This window comes from Giraffa tippelskirchi, chromosome 2 (assembly GCF_054371585.1).
Source record: "Giraffa tippelskirchi isolate mGirTip1 chromosome 2, T2T-mGirTip1v1.2.pri, whole genome shotgun sequence".
In the NCBI taxonomy this organism is placed as follows: domain Eukaryota; kingdom Metazoa; phylum Chordata; class Mammalia; order Artiodactyla; family Giraffidae; genus Giraffa; species Giraffa tippelskirchi.
In genome coordinates this window covers 130,736,444-130,760,633 of record NC_137276.1, presented here as the reverse complement: position 1 = coordinate 130,760,633, position 24,190 = coordinate 130,736,444, and the positions used below count along the sequence as shown (strand labels likewise).

Genomic DNA, 24,190 nt, shown 5'->3' with positions numbered 1-24,190 from the left:
TGGGGACATGGCTTTAAAAAAAGTCAGCTGGACTCCTATAGTTCAATATGGGTCATGGGAGGCTATTTTGTCTTCTGTGCATTAACACCAACTCCTATGGGTTTCCCAAGTGGCACAGTGGTGAAGAATACTCCTGCCAATACAGGAGACCCAAGAGATGTGGGTTCAATACCTGAGTCAGGAAGATCCCCTGGAGTGGGAAATGGCAATCCACTCCAGTATTCCATGGACAGAGGAGCCTGGTGGCCTACCGCCCATAAGTTTGCAAAAAGTTGGACATAACTGAGCACACAGACACTTCAATATAGAGTGGTAGGAAATGTAACAGAATTCTGAGTGAGGGAAGGTAAAGACTCTGAGATGGTCTGTCAGGTTACTTTCAGGAAATTCTGAAATCACTTTCTTTACCTACTCAGGCTTCCTTCATCTTCCCACATCCATCCAAATGATTTTTCAAACTCAAATATTTCAATCACATTAACTTCCTCACAGAATGAACATTCTCACCCTGAGTTCTCCTTGGGGGTTCCCAGGGAACAATGAAATCCCTAGAATTGTACCCTTGACATCTGGAGGAAATGACTTTTCCAGGAGAACAGAAGGGCATAAGATTTCAAGCAGAAGAAGAACTGCTTAGGAATTGGGCTTGTGTGATCAAGGAACTACTGATGACAGACTGTTAAGGTTCAAACTGAAGCAACATACATAATAGCTGTCTAACCTATACAGTGCCTGATCAGTCTAATAACTTCACACTTTATGCAGGTGCATGCTAAGTCGCTTCAGTCATATCCAACTCTTTGTGACCCCATGGACTGTAGTCCGCCAGGCTCCTCTGTCCATGGGATTCTCCAGGTATGAATACTGGAGTGGATTGCCATGCCCGCCTCCAGGCGATCTTCCCAACCCAGGGATCGAACCTGTGTCTCTTATGTCTCCTGCACTGGCAGGAGTTCTTTACCACTAGCACCACCTGGGCTTCCCAAGTGGTGGGAAGGTCCCATGTTTATGCAGGTCCCGGACACTTTTCACAACAGCACACGACCTAAATCAGGGCTGGGCCTGGGGGCTGGAGCTTTAAGTAGAAATGTCAACCTGTTTCAACCACTGGGTGATTAGAGCAAAGCTTTCTCCAGATGGCAATCATGATGGATGGTGTTAAATTTCTGTAGGAAACAATAATTTAAAAATGAAAGGCATTTAGTGAGGTGACAGGGAATATACAAGGGCCAAGCAGAAACAAGTGGCTTTAGCTGACTGGTAGATGCTGATTCTGCAAAAGATTTCCTGATGCTGGGAAAAATTGAAGGTAAAAGGATAAGAGGCGGCAGAGGATAAGATGGTTACATAGCATCACTGACTCAATGGACATGAACTTGAGCAAACTGTAGGAGATAGTTGAGGACAGGGAAGCCTGGCTTGCTGCAGTCAATGGGGTCACAAAGAGTTGGACATGACTTAGTGACTAAACAACAACAGAGAGCATTGGGTAAACCAGGAGCTGAGAAAGAAGGCTGGAAGGCAAAGGCAGAACCAGAAGACGGAGAGCCTCTGGTTTGCTATAGAGTGCTCTGAATGTGGTCTCCAACTCTCCATTTTTTAAATGCTACAGACTTCACTTTAAAGTTACTGTTGTAATATGTGGTCTTTTATTTGAAGTAAAAAAATAATTTATACTTGTCATAATTGACAAAAAAAACCCATATGTGAAAATATATCAGTGAAAGCATCTGACAAAATAGAAGCCATGCAGGTATTGTGTCTAAGAAAGGCTAGTAAAAGAACGCATTGAGTGACTGTCAAATCACTGCAGTGTCCTCCTGCTACAGGACAATTTGTCTGATTTGTGTTTTTAAAGGAATTGACAGGCTGTTCTTTATTCTTCTCCTTAGCAGACCTATAATTTATAACAAAATAGAAGGAAAATTAAAGCAAGAGGTATCTTTACACTAGTGTTTTTAAAAAGCTAATCACCATTTTATTCTATTGTCATTTCACTCAAGCTTTTTTTTTTAAACTACCTTCCCGATTATAATCTCTTCATTTAAAAAAAATTTTTATTTATTTATTTAGCTGTGTTGGGTCTTAGTTGTGGCATGCAGGATCTTTGATCATAGTTGCGGCAGGTGAGATCTTTAGTTGTGGCATGTAGGATGTAGTTCCCTGACCAGGGATCAAACTCAGGGCCCCTGCATTGGGAGCATATAGCCTTAGTCACTGGACCACCACGGAAGTCCCAGACCTCTTCATTTTTTATCCATAGTTTTTCCTGCAAGCCAAGATTCACTTGGGAATTTGACAGGATTACAGTTTCAACAGTCCATGGGGTCACAAAGAATAGGACATGACTTAGCAACTGAACAACAACGATAACAGTTTCAGAAGTGTGTGTGTGTGCGTGTGTGTAGAAACAGGGATAGAGACTAAAACTTTCTGTGCATCTTCTGTGTAAGACTGTCTTCTCAGTTCAATATTTCAAATATGATTATTGACCCTCTGCTATGAACACTTATTTTATCTCATTCTAAATCAAACCCTGTCCTGTTTCTCATCTCCTCATTGCCTTCTTTGATCTTCCTAACAATCACTTGTGCTAGATTGAGAGTTGGGTTTTTCTCCCAGAAAACATGATTGTACATTGCTGCCTTTTAATGCCTGAATCAAAAGGATGATGAATGTAAACATTCTATGGCTTTCCAGGAAACCCTGTAAAGGAAGACATTTTCTATAGTAAGGTAAAGATGCTTTTATCAAGCCAGAAGTGCCATTCTCTTACGAGGCCAGCCTTGCTCTTCTTATGTGCTTTTGGATAGAAGAACTTATTTTCTTTGATGAAATACTAGAAGTAATTTTGGGAACAACTGAAATATTAATAGGAGTAGCTACTATTCCTCATCATCTTCATTAGGATCATTATCATCGTGTGGTAGGCAGAATAATGGTCCCCAGGGATGTTCAAATCCTAAGGCCTGACACAGGTGCATGTCACCTCACGTGGCAAATGGGACTCTGCAGATGTTACAGTGTTAAGGATCGTGAGATGGAAGATTATCCTGGATTTTTAAAGTAGGCCCAGGATAATCACAAGGGTCCTTCTGAGAAGGAAGCAGGAATATAAGAGCCAGAGGAAAATATAATGACAGAAGCAGAAGTCGGAGTGATACCAGTGCGGGGAGGGGGCTGTGAGCCAAGGAACTGGGCAGTCTCTAGAAGCTGGAAAAGGCAAGAAGAAAATTCACCCTTATTCTAAAGGAACACAGCCTTGCTAATCCTTTTTAGCCCCATAAGATCCATTTTCAGAAGTCTCACCCCTAGAACTAAAACAATAAATTTATATTTTCTTATTTAAGTGACTATATTTTTTATAATTTCCGCAGTAGCAAGAAACTAATGTTTCTAATAGGTGTATTAACTTCCAGAGCTTGCTCAAACTCATGTCCATCGAGTCAGTGATACCATCCAACCATCTCATCAGACAAGGAAACTAAGGTTCAAAGGCACTTCAGACAGCAAGTAACATAGCCAAAAATCAAATTCAGTACTGTTTGGCATCAAAACTCACATTCTAAATAAATAATTATACTATAATGCCTATAAGACCAGTTAGTATGAGAAAAAAATAATTAAATATAAAGCATTTATATTTAATATAAAGCATTCTTTATTATCAGCCACTAAGCCCTTGATAAGCCAGCTTTTCCCAGTCACCTACCCTATCTAAATAGCCCACTATCTTGGCTTTCTCATGTCAAAGATACCAGTATCTTCAGAGTTGTCTCCATCCACTAGTAGGTAATTACACTATAGTCTGTTGAGTACATAGTTGATCCTCATCATAATCCTTACTGATATTAAAGTTTCCATTGTTATTAACATCTTTGGGCTGATGACACAAGAAGACTGTATGATGGAGAAGAAAGAACACTGGCCTTGGAGTCAGCAAATAAACATTCTATATCTAGCGGTGCGACTAACAACATACTATGTGACCTTCCACTTTGATTCAGCCTTTTAGCTGAAAAAAAATCAAGACCAAATGATGTCTTAAGGACCTGCTATTGACTGAATATTTGTATACCCCACCCCTGACCAAATTCATTTGTTGAAGCCCTAATACCCATTGTGATAGTATCAGGAGATTGGGTCTTTGGGAGATAATCAGGTCATGAGGGTAGCACCTTACGCATGGGATAAGAGCCCTCAAAAGAGTCATGAAACAGCCTGCTTCTTCTCTTTCTTTTTGCCATGTGAAGCCATAGCAAGAAAGCAGCTATCCACAAATCAGGAAGAGGGATCTCACCAAACTTCGAATCTGTCAGGACTTCCCAGTAACTGTGAGAAATGTTTGCTACTTAAGCCATCTAAGCCTCTGGTTATTTCCTTATAGCAGCCAAACTGACTAACTTGCTTTGAGATACAAAGTTCAATGACTTCATAACTTCTAGATCTATACAGGGACTCCATTCCTTCCACTAAGTGCTATGTCTAAATCTGCAACTTCTGATGCAATCATTCCAGCTGGGTGTCTTATCACCCATCATGGACCCCTTATCAATCTGCCTCCTGTTAATAATACCACCACTGTCCCAGTCTGTCAGATATATTTTGCTCAGTCCTATCTTCTGTTCTCCATATTCTATCAGTCACCACATTCAGCTGCCTTATTATGTAATTAGGGTATACTATTTTAAGGAAGAAAAATGTGGCAATAGGATATTGGTTATAGAACAGATCGGCATCCACAGGTGAGTCACGAGTTTGTACTGTTTGTGGGAATGAACAGAGAAGATCAAAGTTTAAGATATGATCTGGAGGAAGATATCTGGAAGTAGTGACTAATATTTGCTTCTTTAAACAAGTTTAAACTCATCAGCTGGATTTCAAAATCTGAAACTACCTTCATATCTATTCTTATTAGGTATTTCCCAGATTTAGTCTTTATTGTTCAGATGGTTCCAACCCAGTGTAGTCGCCTTTATCCAGAGATGTGTATGGAATCTAGCCCAGCCAATTAATTGCCACTCTGCTACTCCTGTGGCCACTGTGGTTGGTTAGAGTTGACAAGCAACCCAGGCTGGATGAATCAAAAGTCAGCTTCTGAGCTTTGTCTGGAAATGTTGAAAAGAAGCTTACTTTTCAATAAAGTTTCTTATATTTCCTAATCTGTTGCTTCTGGCACAATTCATCAATGAAACTCACTGAATAAACTAGATACATTCATTCCTAAATGATTTCAGTCATCATCAAATTTTACATGCAAATGGGTTCCACAAACATTAAATACCACATCATCCTCACAAGTACCCAACATCTGAAAGATGAGGGAAGTCTATAGAACTTGATCAAGGTTACCTGGGCTTCTGCATCCATGTTCTCTCCCTTCTGTTTCACTACCTCATGAACCCTCTCATAAATATTTATAAATTTTCATGCATGCCACAGGTGTTCTCTTTTTCTCCATTCTTATGCAGTATTCTTAAAAAGTCATCATCACAAAATGCACATATTATCCTAAGGGTGGGGAGACTCAGAAAGGGATCAATTGTGAATGTGATTCAGAAAGGGATAATTTCTCACATCAAGCAGAGTTTTGCTTTTCTTTTTTGTTTGCTTGTTTTATTTCATAATGGTTTAGTGAATACAGCTGGACCAGGGGACGGTAAGAGTCATAGAAGGTCAAATATGCTATAAAATGAAGATAAATAAGATCAAAATCTAGATAAATTTGATAAAAATAAGATCAAAATGTAGAACAGCTACTCTTGACCATCCACTTATAGTTCTCAGAATGGAGAAATTACTTCTGAGAATTTTCAGTTGTTACTTGCCTAATCTCTATTGATCAAAGTAATCTAGCTTGCATGTGATACAGGAAGGCAGAGAATCATAGAACATAGAAATGGAAAGGCCATGGAGGTTAACTAACCCAACTGAATGAGCCTGGACCCTGCTGTTTTCATGTGGCAGAAGAAAGGACAATTCAAACTGATTTTAAAGCAACAACAAAAACCCTTTATTGGTCAAATATCTGAAAAGGCAATAGTAGCTGCAGGTATATCCTGGATCTGCTTTCCTCAATAGACTTTCCATCTCTAGTGCTCCTCCTGTGGAGCTTTCCCACAATTTCAGCCTTCCATTCTACTTAACTTAGGGACCTTATTGAAAAGTAAACTTCTTCTCAACAGTGCAAGACAAAGCCCAGAAGTTGACTTCTGACTCCTCCAGCCTGGGTTGCCTGTCGACTCTGTCCATCCACAGTGATGGGAGGAGGCAGCAGGTAATTGGCTGGACTGGGTCACGTGTGCATCTCTGTATAAAAGGGACTGGGCTGGCCTGGAACCATCTGAACAATGAGGATTCAATCTGAGAAAGCAGCAACTCCTTAAGGACAGTGAGGAATGGAAGCTGAGCAGAACAAACAAATGTCTACTACACCAACCTCTGATTAAAGATGAGGAAACTGAAGTGCCCAAGGTCAGAGGGTTAGGACTCTCCTTCACTCATTAATTCATTCAGAATTTAAAAAGAATTAATACCACCTACCCCTGGAGAAGGGCGTGGCAACCCACTCCAGTATTCTTGCCTGGAGAATCCCATGGACAGGGGAGCCTGGCAAGCTAGTCCATGGGGTTGCAAAGAGTCGGACACAACTGAGTGACTAACACAGGTACACACACACACACAATACCACCTACATAAACGATCTTGGATTTTATTTACCTGTGCTGCACTGATTAGCCAACACTTTATTAAAACTGTATTTTCACTCAAAATGTAATTAATATGAAATAAAGGTAGAGATTTCCCTTTAAGGGTAATATATTCCCTTTCATTTTAAAAAACAAACATAAAAATAAAGAGCTAAGGCTCTACTATGAATCATTACACATGAAGCTGCTTTGAAAGTTATTTGTCCTAAAAGGGAGGTGCTGCTTTCTTAATTGCATATGTGTGTGTGTGTGTGTGCGTGTGTGTGTACGCGCTTATACATATGTATCTGGTTCCATATTCTAAAAATAGTTCACATTATATAATATGGATAATTTTCCTTCTAGGACTGTAGGCTCTGCCATGTTTCATATCAATTGCAACACCCTAAATGCTTCCAAAATAATGAGACACGTTATTTTTCTCTCTGTTAACACTTAAAGGCAGAGCCAGGATATTAGAGAGTGCTACCAGAAAGAAGAAGAGGAGATAAAGGAAAAGGCTTTCACACCTAAAATAAGGTAACCTGGAGCAGAAAAGAATAAGCAAGCAATATCTCTATGTGTGTATCCAAAAAAAGGTTGAGAGACAAGGAGAAAAGATCCACAGATAAAGATTCATAAATAATCAGTTGGGAAATGTGGGCTAGAGAGTTAAAGCCACAAGGAGGACTTTGTCTTATCACTATAACAGCATTTATTATTTCAGGCTGTAATTATTTGTTTATGTGCCTGCCTCTCCCACAAGCCTCTTTAAGAGCAAGGATCATGCCTTTCACAGGACTGGCACAGAACAGATACTCCATACAGGTTTCCCAGGTGGCGCTGGTAGTAGTAAAGAACCCACATGCCAATGCCGGAGATGTAAGAAGCATGAGTTCGATCCCTGGGCTGGGAAGATCCCCTGGAGGAGGGCATGACAACTCATTCCAGTATTCTTGCCAGGAGAATCCCATGGACAGAGTAGCCTAGCTACAGTACATGGGGTCAAAAAGTGGCGGACATGAGTAAGCATCTGAGCACAGCACAAGATATAGTACACGAAAGAACAAACAAATAAACAGAATATAAATGGAATCTACACAAAAAAGGACTTTTACACATATGAAGTTCAGAAAATAATATGGTCCCAGTTGCAAGACAAGAGATGACCAGTTATTTGCATTATATTTTTAAGGTAGCCACTTAAATTATACTACTCACAGTCTACCCTTGATGATCCAACCAGAAACACAAGTAAAACAATTTTAGCTGTACATCAAAGTTGGGGTTCTGCTTTGTTTTTCTTTTTTTTTAATTCCAAACTTGTGATTTTTCCGAATAATGGTTTAAGATCTAATGACTGTTAAGGCAAAACATCAAATGTGTTGAATTTAATGAAAAGTACATTTAAGAGTTATGACAGTACAAATTTCACGCCCCACAATGAGAATTTTAATTAGAAGAAATCATGACCTTTTGGAAGCAAAATTTCCGTATTTTGTCTGGAAACAAAAGGCATTTCTTAAAAAGAAGCATAACATAACATGAAGAACACTGACCTCTTTCTTTTTTTTCAAGTGGTAAAACTTTCAAAATGCAAAGTTCAGAGTTTCTTTGTTACTTTTGGCAAAAAAAAAAAAAAGACTGGAATTCAGAATCAAATATCAAAATACACTCTTGGAAAGGAGTTTTAGAAATTTGTTTAAAATTATAGAAAGGAAAAAACTACTGAAAAATCAACTACAAAAACAGTCTAAGTAAATCTACTGTTGTCTAAGAGGAAATATATATGGAGGAAGAGATCACATGAAGAGGGAAAGGATTAGAAAAAGAAGAAAATCCACATTTATAAGCCTAGTATCCGAGGCTTTCCATGATCAGACTTCCAAGAATGGCTCCAGCCTTACCTTCCACTGTTCCCTACAAATGCCCTCTGTGGCACCCAGACAGGTATATCCTAAAGATACCTTTACCTTGTACACTTACACCTACATAGAAGGACTGGAAAAACACCACTCAGATGAGAGTGTAAGATCAGACCCCAGAAATATACTAACTGGCTCTGGCTCTTTCAAATGAGTTCCCCGAACCCAAGGTACACAAGGGCAACAGGACAATTCTTTCCCCGTCTTCATTTTTAAATTAACTGAACCACATAATGAGGGTTAAGATATCTATCTGGTTTACACATCTCAGACATATCTACAGTCTAAAAGACAGATCTCTCCAATCAACTTGGCACTGCCTACCTAGCATGCCAAGATCACCTGAAAATTCAATAAACCTTACTAGCTGGGTACACACTAACTTGACACTGTTGTCAGCAACTGATATATGTGGATTGCAATTATAAATAGCTGTATGTGTAGGGAAAGTCCAGGCTCAGGCAGAGGGGTTAATTAAGGTTTAACATTACATGTTCTATTCTTTCTGAGAACTATGAAAAGGAGAAGCATTTTGAGGGCATCTGTCAAAACTGAATTAAACTGAAAACAAATCTAGTACAAACTATCTTTAGTTTCACAAATATTAATACTTTGTATCACAATACTACTAATAACTTGATCATCGTGTATGCACCTTATGAATTATTTATTGACAAAATTTCAATCCAAAATAAATTATTCTCAACACCCATTCAACATAATCCAAATGTACCCTTTATCACCCAATATTTTCCAGGTGTATAAATGGTGGTAAGGATGATTTTAAATATGTTAATGATTTTAATATTGTCACACTTGTACAGTTGACCAAGATCAAATATAATGATAATAGGATTATTTTCCTTTGCATATTTTCTATTTTTAATTTCACTAGTATGATCTACAGCATGAAAAATTAAATCTAGGTTGATTACTGGGAAAGGTAAAAAGTTCATATTTTGATCTCTATCTGAACCTCAAGATTTAGAAAGATTATGATGGTATATTCCAAGTGTAGGTAGAATAGGTATATTGAATATTCCAAATCTTACAGACCAATAAGAAAGAAAAAAACCACTTTTTCTAGGGAAAAAAAAACTTTTAATTTTGTACTGGGGCTTCCCTGGTGGTTCAGATGGTAAAGAATCTGCCTGCAATGCAGGAGATCTGGGTTTGATCCCTGGGACAGGAAGATCCTCTGAAGAAGGGAAAGGCTACCTACTCCAGTATTCTTGCCTGGAGAATTCCATGAACAGAGAAGCCTGGTGGGCCATAGTCCACGGGATCACAAAGAGTCAGACACAACTGAGCAACTAACAACAACAACAAAAGCCTATTAATAATGTTGTGATAGTTTCAGGTAAACAGCAAAGGGACTCAGCTATACATATACATGTATCCATTCTCCCCCAAACTCCCCTCCCATCCAGGCTGCTATATAACATTGAGCAGAGTTCCATGTGCTATACAGTAGGTCCTTGTTGGTTATCCTTTTAAATATAGCAGGATGTCCATCTCTATCCCAAACTCCCTAACTATCCCTTCTCCCCATCCTTCCCTGGGGCAACCATGAGTTCATAGAAAGAACAAAGTACTTTCTTTGAATGATGCCCTCCCCCCAGGAAAAAAGATATTTCCATGTCTTAACCCTGAGAACATGTGACTTTTACGTTATAACCAAAATGTATGATTAAGGTTTTGAGAAAAGGGTGGATCATGAGGGTACGCACTAAATGCAATCAGAGGGGATTTTCAGAGTAGGCAATATGACCATGGAGGCAGAGACTGGACTGATGAAGCCACAAGCCAGGGAATGCCAGGAGCTTGCTGAAAAGGCAAGTAAAGGATGCACCTCTGGAGCTTTCACAGGGACCAGTGCCGTGCCAACACCTTGATTTCAGACCTCTGGCCTCCAGAACAGTGCGAGAATGAATTCCTATTGTTTTAAGTCATCAACTTTATGGTAATTTGGGAACAGCAGCCACAGAAAACTAACATAGTTGAATTATAGTTGATTTACACTACTGTGTTGGCTTCAGATGTGCAGCATATTGATTCAGTTATTTTTTTCTGCTTATATTCCATTATAGGAATTACATGATATTAAATATAATTCCCTGTGCTATACAGTAGATCCTTGTTGCTTATCTATTTTATGTATTGTAACTTGCATCTGTTAATTCCATACACCTGATTCATACCTCTCTCCCTCCACTTTGGTGACAATAAGCTTGTTTTCTATGTCTGTGAGTCAGTTTCTGTTTTGTACATAGATTCATTAGTAGTATAGTTTAGATCCCACATGTAAATGATATCACATAGTATTTGTCTTTCTCTGTCTGACTTACTGTTTAAAGCATAATATTCTATAGATCAATAACATGCAGCTTTGATGGGAGAAGAAAAGATCAAAATTTTACAAAACAGGGCTTTTTATAAAGTGGATATCTTGAATTAAGTGCTTAGTAGGACATTAGCTGGGGCTTCCAAGGTGGCTGGTAAAGAATCCACCTACCAATGCAGGAGATGCAGGTTTGATCCTCGGGTTGGGAGAGATGCCCTGAAGAAGGAAATGGCAACTCACTCCAGTATTCTTGCTGGGAAATCCCATGGACAGAGGAGCCTGGTGGGCTACAGTCCATGGGATAACAAAAGTCAGATACAACTTAGTGACTAAACAACCACCACAACAAGGACATTAGTTAGCTAGAGGGAAAGATCAGATATTTGGGGAATGGAGAGAGAGGAAACCAGGAAAAGGGGCAGGAAGGTGGGAAGGATGCCCTGCCATTATTCCTTACAGTGAGCCTTGCTCCATTCAGTTCAGTTCAGTTGCTCAGTCATGCCCGACTCTTTGCAACCCCATGGACTGTAGCACACCAGGCCTCCCTGTCCATCACCAACTCCTTGCTGGAGCCTTTATTTTCTGAGCAAAGACTTAAATTCTATAATAAACCACCTGAAGTACCTAATTATTCACAGAATACAATTGGAGAGGTACAATATTAAAAGCATAGTTGCTGACTAAAAGTCAGCGAAAAGCTGGGATCCTTCCAAATAATTTGTTCAAAGGAGATGAGCTGGGTTTTTTGCAGCATAAGATAAGGGGTCTGATTTTTTGCATTTGGGTCATATGCTTCACTGGATGAACAAGGTCAAGAAAAAATTACCAACCCTCTAAATTCTGAATCAATAGACTACTCATATGTAAGGGTTTTATTTGAGGGGGAAGAAATAATAAGACAACAATTGGGGGAAGCTTTCTCACTGGTATCCCTTGTCATTGAACTGTCTACATCATGAATTAACATGCTTCATTAAAATAGAGTGGGCTTTTTAAAATTAAATATCTTCCTTAATTGCTTTGCAGAAGAAGACTACACAAATACATTTTTTTTTTTTTTTGTAACACAGAAGACTGCACAAGAAAAATCTAGTTGTCCCATTTGTCCTTGAGTATCCTGGAGGCTCAGATGCCCCAGGCTCTCTAGCTCCAGATGCTGCCATAAATCTTACTTCTCAGAATGGTTTCTTATCAACAGTTTCCTTCCGAGGAGCGATAACAGACAGCATCTTCCTTTATGAAACACTTGTCATGAACATTAGGCTCACAGAGTTTAATACATCCAAACTAATCTTCATTTGCCCCGAAGATTAAAGCTGAATTTCACTTGATGGTTCAGAAAATGATTATCTATAAAACAAACTATAGGACCTTTTCTTCATCAGAGAGTTCTAATTATCCATCCCTTGAGGGGGGAAGTGACATGATGTCAAAACCAACAATGAACTCATTGCTTTCTATGAAGAGCAAAACCAGAGCTAGTACTTGCCAGAGAACAGAGGTCTTTGCTCAGAAAACACAGGCTCCAGCAAGGCTCACTGTAAGGAATAATGGAAGGGTATCTTTCCCACCTTCCTGCCCATTTCCTGGTTTCCTCTCTCTCCATTCCCCGAGCGTCTGATCTTTCCCTCTGGCTAACTAATGTCCTTGCTGTGGTTGCTGTTCAGTCACTAAGTCATATCTGACTCTTTTGTTATCCCATGGACTGTAGCCCACCACGCTCCTCTGTCCTTGGGATTTCCCAGGCAAGAATACTGAAGTGAGTTGCCATTCCCAGGGGCTCTTCCCAACTCAGGGATCGACCCGCATCTCCGGCATTGCCAGGCAGATTCTGTACCACTGAGCTACCTGGGAAGCCCCAACTAGTGTCCTACTAAGCACTTAATTCAAAATATCCCCTTTACAAAAACTCCTGTTCTCTAAAATTTTGATCTTTTCTTCTCCCATCAAAGCTTCATGTTATTGATTTATAGAATATTATGCTTAAATACAGTAAGTCAGACAGAGAAAGACAAATACTATATAATATTATTTAAATGTGGGATCTAAACTATACTAAAAATGAATCTATTTATAAAACAGAAACTGACTCACAGATATAGAAAACAAACTTACGGTCACTAAAGTGGAGGGAGAGAGGAATGAATCAGGAGTATGGGATTAATAGATGCAAGTTACTATACATAGACTAGATAAGCAACAAGGATTTAAGTGGCTCAGATGGTAAAAGTATCTGCCTGCAATGCATGGGACCTGGGTTTGATCCTGGGAAGATCCCTGGAGAAGGCAACGGCAACCCACTCCAGTATTCTTGCCTGGAGAATCCCATGGACAGAGGAGTCTGGCGGACTACAGTCCAAGGGTTCCAAATAGTCAGACACGACTGGGCAACTAACACTTTCACTTCCAAAGGGAATTATAATTAATATTGTGTAGTGCCTATAATGGAATATAAGCAGAAAAAAATAACTGAATAGGTACAGTGCATGTCTGAAACCAACACAATAGTGTAAATCAGCTAGACTTCAATTTTAAAAAAATGTTTCTTAAAAAGTTTCACATTAGATGTTCAACAAATGCGTTTAATATTTTAATAAACTCTTTTACTCAAAGATGAAGTATGTACCTCTTCCAGGAATATCTAACTTTCTAAAAGGAACAATTTACCTCAACGTGGAAAGCACTGTGCTGAAGCAAATTACCCCTGCCAAGCAGCCATGGAATCTACTGGCAGAGGTAATTTGCCTCTTAAAAAAAAAAAAGGCATCTGAATTGACGATTTTCACATAGTTTTGCCTCGTGCTTGGACACAGATCTTAGCTTTTCGAAGAAAAGAAATAGTCCCTGCTTTGATGCCTTTTATAACCCTAGATGATCAGTTCAGTTCAGTCACTCAGTCGCCCTAGATAATAGTCAATCAAAAATACATCTACTTAAGTAAATACAGATTAATCAGAAGCAGATACTGTCTTTAATTTTTAATCATCTCTGATAGAAGGGACTACACCTCTGATTTTCTAAACAAGATTCCATTATCCCGTTCTCCTGTTTATTTTTTTTTAATATAGCCAAATCAATTTATTTATTTATATTTTCCAATTGATATTTTTTAATTTACATTTTTTTATTTTAAATTAGTTTATTTATATATTTTTTAACTTTACAATATTGTATTAGTTTTGCTATACATTGACATAAATCCACCATGGGTGTACATGTTTTCCCCCTCCAGAATTCCCCTCCCACCTCCCTCCCCATCCCATCCCTCCAGGCCATCCTGGTGCACCAGCCCTGAGCACCCTGTATCATGCATCAAACCTGGACTGGTGATTCGTTTCACATACGATAATTTACATGCTTCAATGCCATTCTCCCATATCACCCTGCCCTCACCCTCTCCCATAGAGTCCAAAATACTGTTCTATTTATCTGTGTCTCTTTTGATGTCTCGCATACAGGGTTATCTTTACCGATTAACTAAATACCACATATATGTGTTAGTATACTGTATTGATGTTTTTCTTTCTGGCTTACTTCACTCTAAAATAGGCTCCAGTTTCATCCACCTCATTAGAACTGATTTGAATGTATTCTTTTTAATGGCTGAGTAATATTCCATTGTGTATATGTACCACAGCTTCCTTATCCATTCGTCTGCTGATGGGCATCTAGGCTGCTTCCATGTCCTGGCTATTATAAACAGTGGATATAAAATGGAGAACAGACAATCTCTTTAACAAGTGGTGCTGGGAACACTGGTCAACCACTTGTAAAAGAATGAAACTAGAACACTTTCTAACACCATACACAAAAATAAACTCAAAATGGATTAAAGATCTAAACATAAGACCAGAAACTATAAAACTTCTAGATGAAAACATAGGCAAAGCACTCTCTGACATAAACCACAGCAGGATCCTCTATGACCCACCTCCCAGAATATTGGAAATAAAAGCAAAAATAAACAAATGGGACCTAATTAAAATTAAAAGCTTTTGCACAAGAAAGGAAACTATAAGCAAGGTGAAAAGACAGCCTTCAGAATGAGAGAAAATAATAGCAAATGAAGCAACGGACAAACAATTAATCTCAAAAATACAAGCAACTCCTGCAGCTCAATTCCAGAAAAATAAACGACCCAATCAAAAAGTGGGCCAAAGAACTAAACAGACACTTCTCCAAAGAAGACATACAGATGGCTAACAAACACATGAAAAGATGCTCAACATCACTCATTATCAGCGAAATGCAAATCAAAACCACAATGAGGTACCATTTCACACCAGTCAGAATGGCTGCTATCCAAAGGTCTACAAGCAATAAATGCTGGAGAGGGTGTGGAGAAAAGGGAACCCTCTTACACTGTTGGTGGGAATGCAAACTAGTACAGCCACTATGGAGAACAGTGTGGAGATTCCTCAAAAAACTGGAAATAGAACTGCCATATGACCCAGCAATCCCACTGCTGGGCATACACACTGAGGAAACCAGAATTGAAAGAGACACGTGTACCCCAATGTTCATCGTAGCACTGTTTATAATAGCCATTCTCCTATTTAAAAAAAAAATTCTGCCTACAAGATCAGGGAAATTTAACATCTCTCAGGTCTTATAGTTGTGCAATATTTCAAATCCTTCGTGATGGAAGGAGAATAAAATAATGTATAGAAGGACATTTTACAAGGATGTCTCCTGAGGAGCGGGGGCTGAGGAGATATAGAAACCCCCAAGGGAATGATTGGGGAAAGAAACTGCTCTCTGACAAGTATGTGGAAGGACAGAGAGAAAATGATGACCAAAACACAACCTTCCTGAAATCCAAAAGAGGAGAGGACATATGTTTGTGTATGGCTGACTCGCTTTACTGTACAGCAGAAACTGACACAGCAGTGTAAAGCAAGTATGCTCCAATAAAAAAATCATAAATAGAATAAAGACGAAGAGCAACCCTCCTTAAAGTGCAGTAAGCTCCCTCCTCCTGTGGATTCAGCAATGAAGACATGACGTGGAGTTACAGACTGAGGGTCAGCTAAGCAGTCCTGTTCCCCGAACAGCACAGAAAAAAAAAAAATGAAACCATCCCCAATTCCCTGATAGCTCAGTTGGTAAAGAATCTGCCTGCAATGCAGGAGACTCTGGTTCGATTCTTGGGTTGGGAAGATCCGCTAGAGAAGGGATAGGCTACCCACCCCTGTATTCTTGGGCTTCCCTTGTGGCTCAGCTGGTAAAGAATCTCCCTGCAATGTGGGAGACTGGATTCGATTCCTGGGTTGGGAAGATCCCCTGGAGAAGGGAAAGGCTGCCCACTCCAGTATTCTGGCCTGGAGAATTCCATGGACTGTATAGTCCATGGAATCACAAAGAGTTGGATACGACTGAGTGACTTTCACTTAACCCCAATTCCAGCCCCAGATCTGGGACAAACTAAAATTGCAGGTCTCCTGGACATACCAGAGGCCTCTACCTGCCACTCAAATACAGGGTATGCCAAAAAGCAAGAGACGGTCTTGAGAACATCCCTACTGGACAGGAAACATGGCTCTGGAAAAGATGCGAGTCTTTCTAGGTCTACGGCAGCCCAGAGAATTCGAGGGCAGTCCAGGCCAGCAGGGAAATCACGAAATAGTGCACGGAGAAGTGAGGAGGAAAAAATATAGCATGATCTCAGAAATGTGAGGACTGGAAAACAACACAAACACTGGTGTTTAATACCTGTCCATATAATTGATAAGTCTTGAATCACTAACCTGACATAAAAAATGAAGCCGCTGGGCTGGGGAGTGTAAATTTCTCCACTCCCCAGGGGCACTATCTACTCTACAGAAGTACTGCAGAGAGAAGGCAGGAGTTTTGGAATAATGCAGTTAATTTGTAAAATTTCTGGGAATGAAACTGAGGTCTTCATGGGCTATTTGAAAAGGATCACCAAGGAAGAAGGATCTTGGAGAAAAGCTAGATTTCTAGCTTCCATAACTGAGTGGATCGTGTTTCAACAAATGGTGGAGAGGGATACAGGAGAAGAACGAATTCAGCAGGAAAGAACAGGAATTTCGTCTTAAGATATGTAGGATCTGTGAAGCCGGGGACTATCCCAGGGCAATATCAAGGAGAGAGGTGCCAAGATTAGAAGCCTGCCCACCCAAGACCCCAATCTGGGGATTATGGTCAGAAAACAGAATCAGGGCATGTGGCTGAGATGCCCCAGTATGTACACAAAAAGGCAGGAGCCAAAGATGCACCCTGGGGACACCAACAAAAACTTAAGATGCAGACAAAGGAAGAGGAGCCTGTGGGGATATGATGGCTGACATAAGGAGATGTGGGAGAGCACACTGTTCTACAAAGAAGAATAAAGAGCTACAAAGTGGAGAAGTCACAATACCATCAAACACAGCAGATAGCTCTAGAAAAACAGCAACGAGGGGGAAAGACACACTGGATTTGGAAACTGGGTCGCTGTTGGGCTGGCAAGAGCAATTTCAGTCCTCTGTGGTGTGCTAGAAGCCTGACTGCAGTGCACTGAAGAGGGAATAAAATGTACAAAAACTCCATTTACCCTGAAATTTTTGAAAACATTTACCAAGTCCCCCAAACAGAATTATCTGCACTACTATGCTCCACAACTGATTGTCACCTCATTCATTAATTCAAGAAAACATTCAGTAAATATCTACTATGTGTCAGAACCCACACAATGCACCAGGATATACAGATGAATAAAAGATGAGCCCTGCGTTTGAGAGTCTACAGTTACAGAGACATACATCCATTATCAACCCACATGACTTAACCAGACTGTTTGAGACTCCACGGCAATACATTGTGCTAATTACAGAAACAGATGCAGGAAGAAAGTACCTGGAGAACACAGCACTAGGCGACACGTGGACAGAAGTTACGCATGAACTCAGAATGGAGGAAGGGGAGGGGACGGGGGAGACGGGAGGGGTCAGGTGGGGTTGACAGTGGGAACATTCCAGGCAGAAAGAATCGGGAAAGGACTGAATACTGACTGGTCCACATTTGTGAGAAATTCAGCAGATTTTTATACCAACCTAAGGATTTGGGGGTAGGGTTTAGGGGTTTGGTGGGTTGTTGGGTTTGTGTGTGTGTTTTGTTTGGTATGCCAGAACTTCACCATTATTTCCAAAGTGGAAACACCAGTGGCAAAGAGAGAACATGTGCTAGGAAGGGTAGAAAGGTTCTTAGGATCAGATCTTTTATAACTGAGATCAAGAACAACATTTATTTGAAGTCTTATTTTGTATTTCATGCAAATTCTGCATTCTCCACTATGTAGTGGTGGCAGTGGTTTAGTCACTAAGTCATGTCCAACTCTTGTGACCTCATGGACTGTAGTCTTCCAGGTTCCTCTGTCCATGGAATTATACCAGCAAGAATAATGGAGGGGGTTGCCATGCCCTTCTCCAGGGGATCTTCCCAGCCCAGGAATCGTACCCAGATCTCCTACCTTGCAGGTGGATTCTTTACCGACTGAGCCACCTGGGAAGCCCCGCTACACTTATACATTGTCTATATTGAGAAATGTTTTAACTTAATATAAAATATGGTTTTCCTCTAAAAATTTTAGGTAAAATTGATGTCACAAGCAAATGTACCATATTTACACCCTTCACACACACACCCCTACCCAGCCACCAGTTTCAATACACATGACCTTGAATGAATCTCATATAATAATTTCAAACATGACCTCTGATGGTGGGAATCAAGACAGTGTTTTAAAGAGGAAAGCATTGTGATGTGACTTGGTTTCAGGAATATAATTCTGTATCCTTAATAGAATATGAAACACTCCCTGTAGCTCAGACGGTAAAGAATCTGTCCGCAATGTGGGAGACCTGGGTTCAATCTCTGGATCAGGAAGATCCCCTGGAGAAGGGAATGGCAACCCACTCCAGTATTCTTGCCTGAAGAATCCCATGGACAGAGGAGCCTGTTGGGCCACAGTCCATGGGATCACAGAGAGTCAGACACAACTGAGCAATTGATACTTACTTATTTCTCTGATAAGGAGTTTTAAACTTTGCTTAAAAGCAACATTACATTAGCTTCAGTGTGAGTTTTTAGTATATTTGTTTCTCCCTTCCCACTAATTTTTAATTAGTTTATTTATTTTAATTGGAGGCTAATTACTTTACAATATTGTAGTGGTTTTTGCCATACACTGACACGAATCAGCCATGGATATACATGTGTCCCCCAACCTGAACCCCCCTCCCACATCCCTCCCCATCCCATCTCTCAGGGTTGTCCCAGTGCACCAGCTTTGAGGGCCCTGTTTCATGCATCAAACTTGGACTGGTGATCTGTTTCACATATGGTAATAAACATGTTTCAATGCTACTCTCTCAAATCATCCCACCCTCACCTTCTCCTACAGAGTTCAGAAGTCTGTTTGTTCTTTACATCTGCATCTCTTTTACTGTTTTGCATATAGGGTCATCGTTACCATCTTTCTAAATTCCATATATATGTGTTAATATACTGTATTGGGTGTTTTTCTTTCTGACTTACTTCACTCTGTATAATAGGCTTCAGTTTCATCCACCTCATTAGAACTGATTCAAATAATGTTTTTGATCTCTTATACTAACCATGTTATAAGCCAGTTGTTGTAAACCACCTCAAATCTATTTTGAAGTAAACCAAACAAAATTAGCAAGAAAAAGAAAATAAGTCATATGAGATTGGCAAATAATATCATGATGTTCTAGAATTAGAAACTAGTGATGGCTGCACAAATTTGTAGATCCACTAAAAACACTAAATCATACATTTTAAAAGAATAAATTTTATAGTATGCAAATTATAAAATTATATGCCAATAAAGAAATCTTGTTAAAAAAGGGCATAGCAACAGCCTTCAGAATGGGAGAAAATAATAGCAAACGAAGCAACAGACAAACAATTAATCTCAAAAATATACAAGCAACTTCTGCAGCTGAATTCCAGAAAAATAAACGACCCAATCAAAAAATGGGCCAAAGAACTAAACAGACATTTCTCCAAAGAAGACATACAGAATGGCTAACAAACACATGAAAAGATGCTCAACATCACTCATTATTAGAGAAATGCAAATCAAAACCTCAATGAGGTATCATTTCACACCAGTCAGAATGGCTGCTATCCAAAAGTCTACAAGCAATAAATGCTGGAGAGGGTGTGGAGAAAAGGGAACCCTCTTACACTGTTGGTGGGAATGCAAACTAGTACAGCCACTATGGAGAACAGTGCGGAGATTCCTTAAAAAACTGGGAATAGAACTGCCATATGACCCAGCAATCCCACTGCTGGGCATATACACCGAGGAAACCAGAATTGAAAGAGACTCATGTAACCCAATGTTCATCGCAGCACTGTTTACAATAGCCAGGACATGGAAGCAACCTAGATGTCCATCAGCAGACGAATGGATAAGGAAGCTGTGGTACATATACACAATGGAATATTACTCAGCCATTAAAAAAAATACATTTGAATCGGTTCTACTGAGATGGATGAAACTGGAGCCCATTATACAGAGTGAAGTAAGCCAGAAAGAAAAACACCAATACAGTATACTAATGCATATATATGGAATTTGAAAGATGGTAACGATAACCCTATATGCGAGTCAGAATAAGAGACACAGATGCATGGAACAATTTTATGGACTCTGAGGGAGAAGGTGAGGGTGGGACGTTCTGGGAGAATAGCATTGAAACATGTATATTATCGTATGTGAAACAGAACACCATTCCATGTTCGATGCATGAGACAAGGGCTCAGGGCCGGGGCAATGGGATGACCCAGAGGGATGGGATGGGGAGGGAGGTGGGAGGGGGGTCCAGGAAGGGGAACACATGTAAACCCATGGCTGATTCATGTCAATGTATGGCAAAAACTATTACAATATTGTAAAGTAATTAGCCCCCAACTAAAATAAATAAATTTATTAAAAAAAAAAAAAAAAAAGGGCATAGCAAAAGCACTATGCAATTGTTAATTGTACCAAGTGAAAAAATTCAATCTCAAAGCCATATGTGTATAATTATCACAATAAAAATGTCAATTAATGAAAAATTAATGCATATCAGATTTATGTATTTTCATAAACAACTCTGTGAGAAGGGAAGCTATCTAGAGCCTAAAGGATTAGCTGTTCTTTGTCCTCTCTGTGGTAAATGACTAAGAGTTAAACAGTGGTTCTGAGGCCTGGACTGCTTATCAAAAAAAGATAACATACTGTATGGTCCCATTTATATAATATTCTTGAAATGGCAAAGATTGAGAACTGACTGGTGGTTGCCAGGAACTAGGGAAAAAAAAAGCAAAGAAGAAACTGCTAAAGAGGGTAACACAAAGGAGTCTTGTGTTGATGGTACTGTCCTGACAGTGGTGTAATCACATCAATCTATACATGTGATAAAACTGCACAGAATTACAGATACATATACACACACTCACTCACTTACAAATGAGGACATATAAAGCTAATGAAATCTGAATAAGCCTTGTGGATTCCATTAAAGTCAATCTCCTCATTGTGATAGTATACTCTAGCTATTCAAGATGTTACTTTTGGGAGAAAATGGGTGAAGAGTATATGGGATATCTCTGTATTGTTTCATACAACTGCCTGTGAATCTACAATTATCTCAAAATAAAAATCTTTTAAAAATTCAGTTGAAAAACCTAAATGGATGATGAAAAACAGAAAAAAATCCACAAGTTTTTGCAACAGCACATCTCATTACATGAAAGAATATTTTTAGATATGAGATCATTTTCATATATTTGTTGTGGCATATAAGCACTGTGATGTGGCATTTATTTTACTGAGTCTGACTCTTGGAATTCTAGAGGTAATGACTTGTACAAGTATCTGTGGCTGCAAAGCAGAAAGTAGCTCCAACTGTGTGTCAATGGAGTCTGTGAGGGCATGCTCTGTTGAGGAGATCATATCCCAAATTCTCAGACTTCACTACTATAAAAAGAAATAAAGATAACATTAGACTGAATGATTATAAACAAAATCTTAACCTCTTTAATTGGAAAGTTAAAATGCTTTATAGTAGATTAAAAACTAAGGGTAAAATATTCTATATAAGAATATCAGTAAAATTAAAACACATCTATGGAATATTCAAGATGATTATATGTCCATGAGAAAAACATCACAATTGGTCTCATTTCCATGGTGACACTGGCATAAGATACAGGAACATACTGAGGCCCTTGGCAGAGGTTGTTAGCTATCCATCAAAATCTTATCTTCCCCCTTCCACAGTAATGGCTATGCAGGCAGGAGACTAATTTCCCAGCTTCCACTGCAGCCAGGCATGACCATGAGACTAAGTCCTGGCCAATGGGATGGAAGTGCAATATGTGGTAGTTTCCTGGCACCTCCCTTAAAAGACAACTCTGATTCTTAAGGGTTTTTGTGTTTTCTTTCTTCTGGCTCAAGATCTTAGCCTCTGAACACACCCACACCCTACAGGGTAATAGAAAAGGAAATAAATTGGTGGAAAAGAGTCGCACAGCTAAAAACCAAAATTAATGTAATTAAATTAAACCTATCCAAATCCCACCAACCACAATACCAACAGCTACAGTTCTACGAGTGTCCTAACCAAGTGTGAATGAGTGAAAGTTGCTCAATCATGACTGATTTTTTTGTGACCCCATGAACTATATAGTCCATGGAATTATCCAGGCCAGAATACTGGAGTGAGTTGCTGTTCCCTTCTACAGGGGATCTTCCCAACCCAGGGATCGAACCCAGGTCTCCCACATTGCAGGCGGATTCTTTACCAGATGAGCTACCAGGGAAGCCTAGTCCTAACCTAATATTGTGCTAAATTATCCATTTTTATCTCCATAATAGCCCTACAAGGTAAGTATTACTCCCCATTTTAAAAATGAAGAAGCTGAGGCTCAGAGATAACAAGGGCTTGGAATCTGGGGAGATATAACCTTTAATTATGTTTTTACCCAGAGACTCTCTCCAGCTAGTCTATATCCCAACAGGTCTCACAATGATTCTAGGCTGATATGCCCTTAAAAGTCTGTGTTTTTATCCATACTCTGCCACTATGATTCTCTGAAGAAATCCACTATATAGAGGGAAAAGAACCTGCTTTAAGTTCCACCCATGGAACTAGAAAAACAACATGTAATAATAGTAATACACTTGGTCACCCAGGGAGTAAGTGGCAGAATGGGGATGTAAAACCAGATTTTTCTGACTCCAAAGCCTGCACTATGATCTACTTATACCCACATCACAACACCTGCTGCTAATATGGACGGTATCCTTTAGAACTTAATTTTAGATGTTTAAAAGTCAAACTTCCATCAAAGGCTCACACTTCAAAAAAACTCCATTTCTGTAACTTGTGAGATATGAAATAGGAGGTCCAGGAATAAAAAAAGTCTGTAAAGAATTGCTACCTAATATTTAGAGGAAGTCTTTTTATAACTTTTTAAGTATAGTGAAAGCCAAAAACTACTCTAGAAAAAAAATTAGGGTGCAGAGGGATCTAAATATTCTTGGCTCTGAGTTATATGCCTTTTGAGTCTGAAAGATCCAGACAAATATTTAAGCAGAAAAGAAAAAAACATATACTTTTACTTAAATGGTGAGAAAGAACTAGGCCACATTTCATTTTCATGTCCTGAAATACTTAATTTAGAATTGGATTTTAAAAACAATCCTCCACAGGCCAGGTCTGGCCCTTCCAGTTGGCACCTGGACATCAAACTCATGACAATCTGGAACAACTGAAAATAGCTCTGGGTATTCAAACTTTCATGCAGTAAGGAAGGTCAAATTTGAATTAATGTATTTTAAAAGCCTGAAAAGAGGGGTTTATTAAAGCCTTAAATGAGAACAGGAAAAATAAAGAGAAGAATGACAATTAAGCAGTCAACCCAACCTACAGCCCCATCAGCAGTGAACCCAGACCCTGCTCACATTTTCACCACTGTCTGCATCAGAAGTTACCACAGTTCACAGTTGTGTGCAGCTGCTCTAACTACAAAGCTGTTTCTTGCATTTTCTACTTATGCCTGTCCAATAAGTTTCACTATTTATATATCTTCTACCCAATAAAGTCCAAATTCCTTTGTCTGGCATTCACACACTTTCTGATCTGAATTCAACCTACCTTTCCAACTTTATTTCCCATTATTCTTCATTAGTCCCCTATTAGATCTAAACAAAT

General features: G+C 39.3%; 1 protein-coding gene and 1 long non-coding RNA gene across 3 annotated transcripts in view; both read right to left on the bottom strand.

Annotated features, from left to right (window-relative positions):
- Positions 1-24,190, bottom strand: part of PPM1L (protein phosphatase, Mg2+/Mn2+ dependent 1L) — a 318,376-nt gene that overhangs the window by 190,977 nt on the left and 103,209 nt on the right. The window lies entirely within an intron of this gene.
- LOC145538540 (uncharacterized) lies at positions 2,055-6,496 on the bottom strand. The gene is made up of 2 exons (XR_014076990.1): positions 6,211-6,496; positions 2,055-5,097 (listed from the first exon to the last, which is right to left on the bottom strand). It is a non-coding gene; the product is annotated as an uncharacterized LOC145538540 (long non-coding RNA).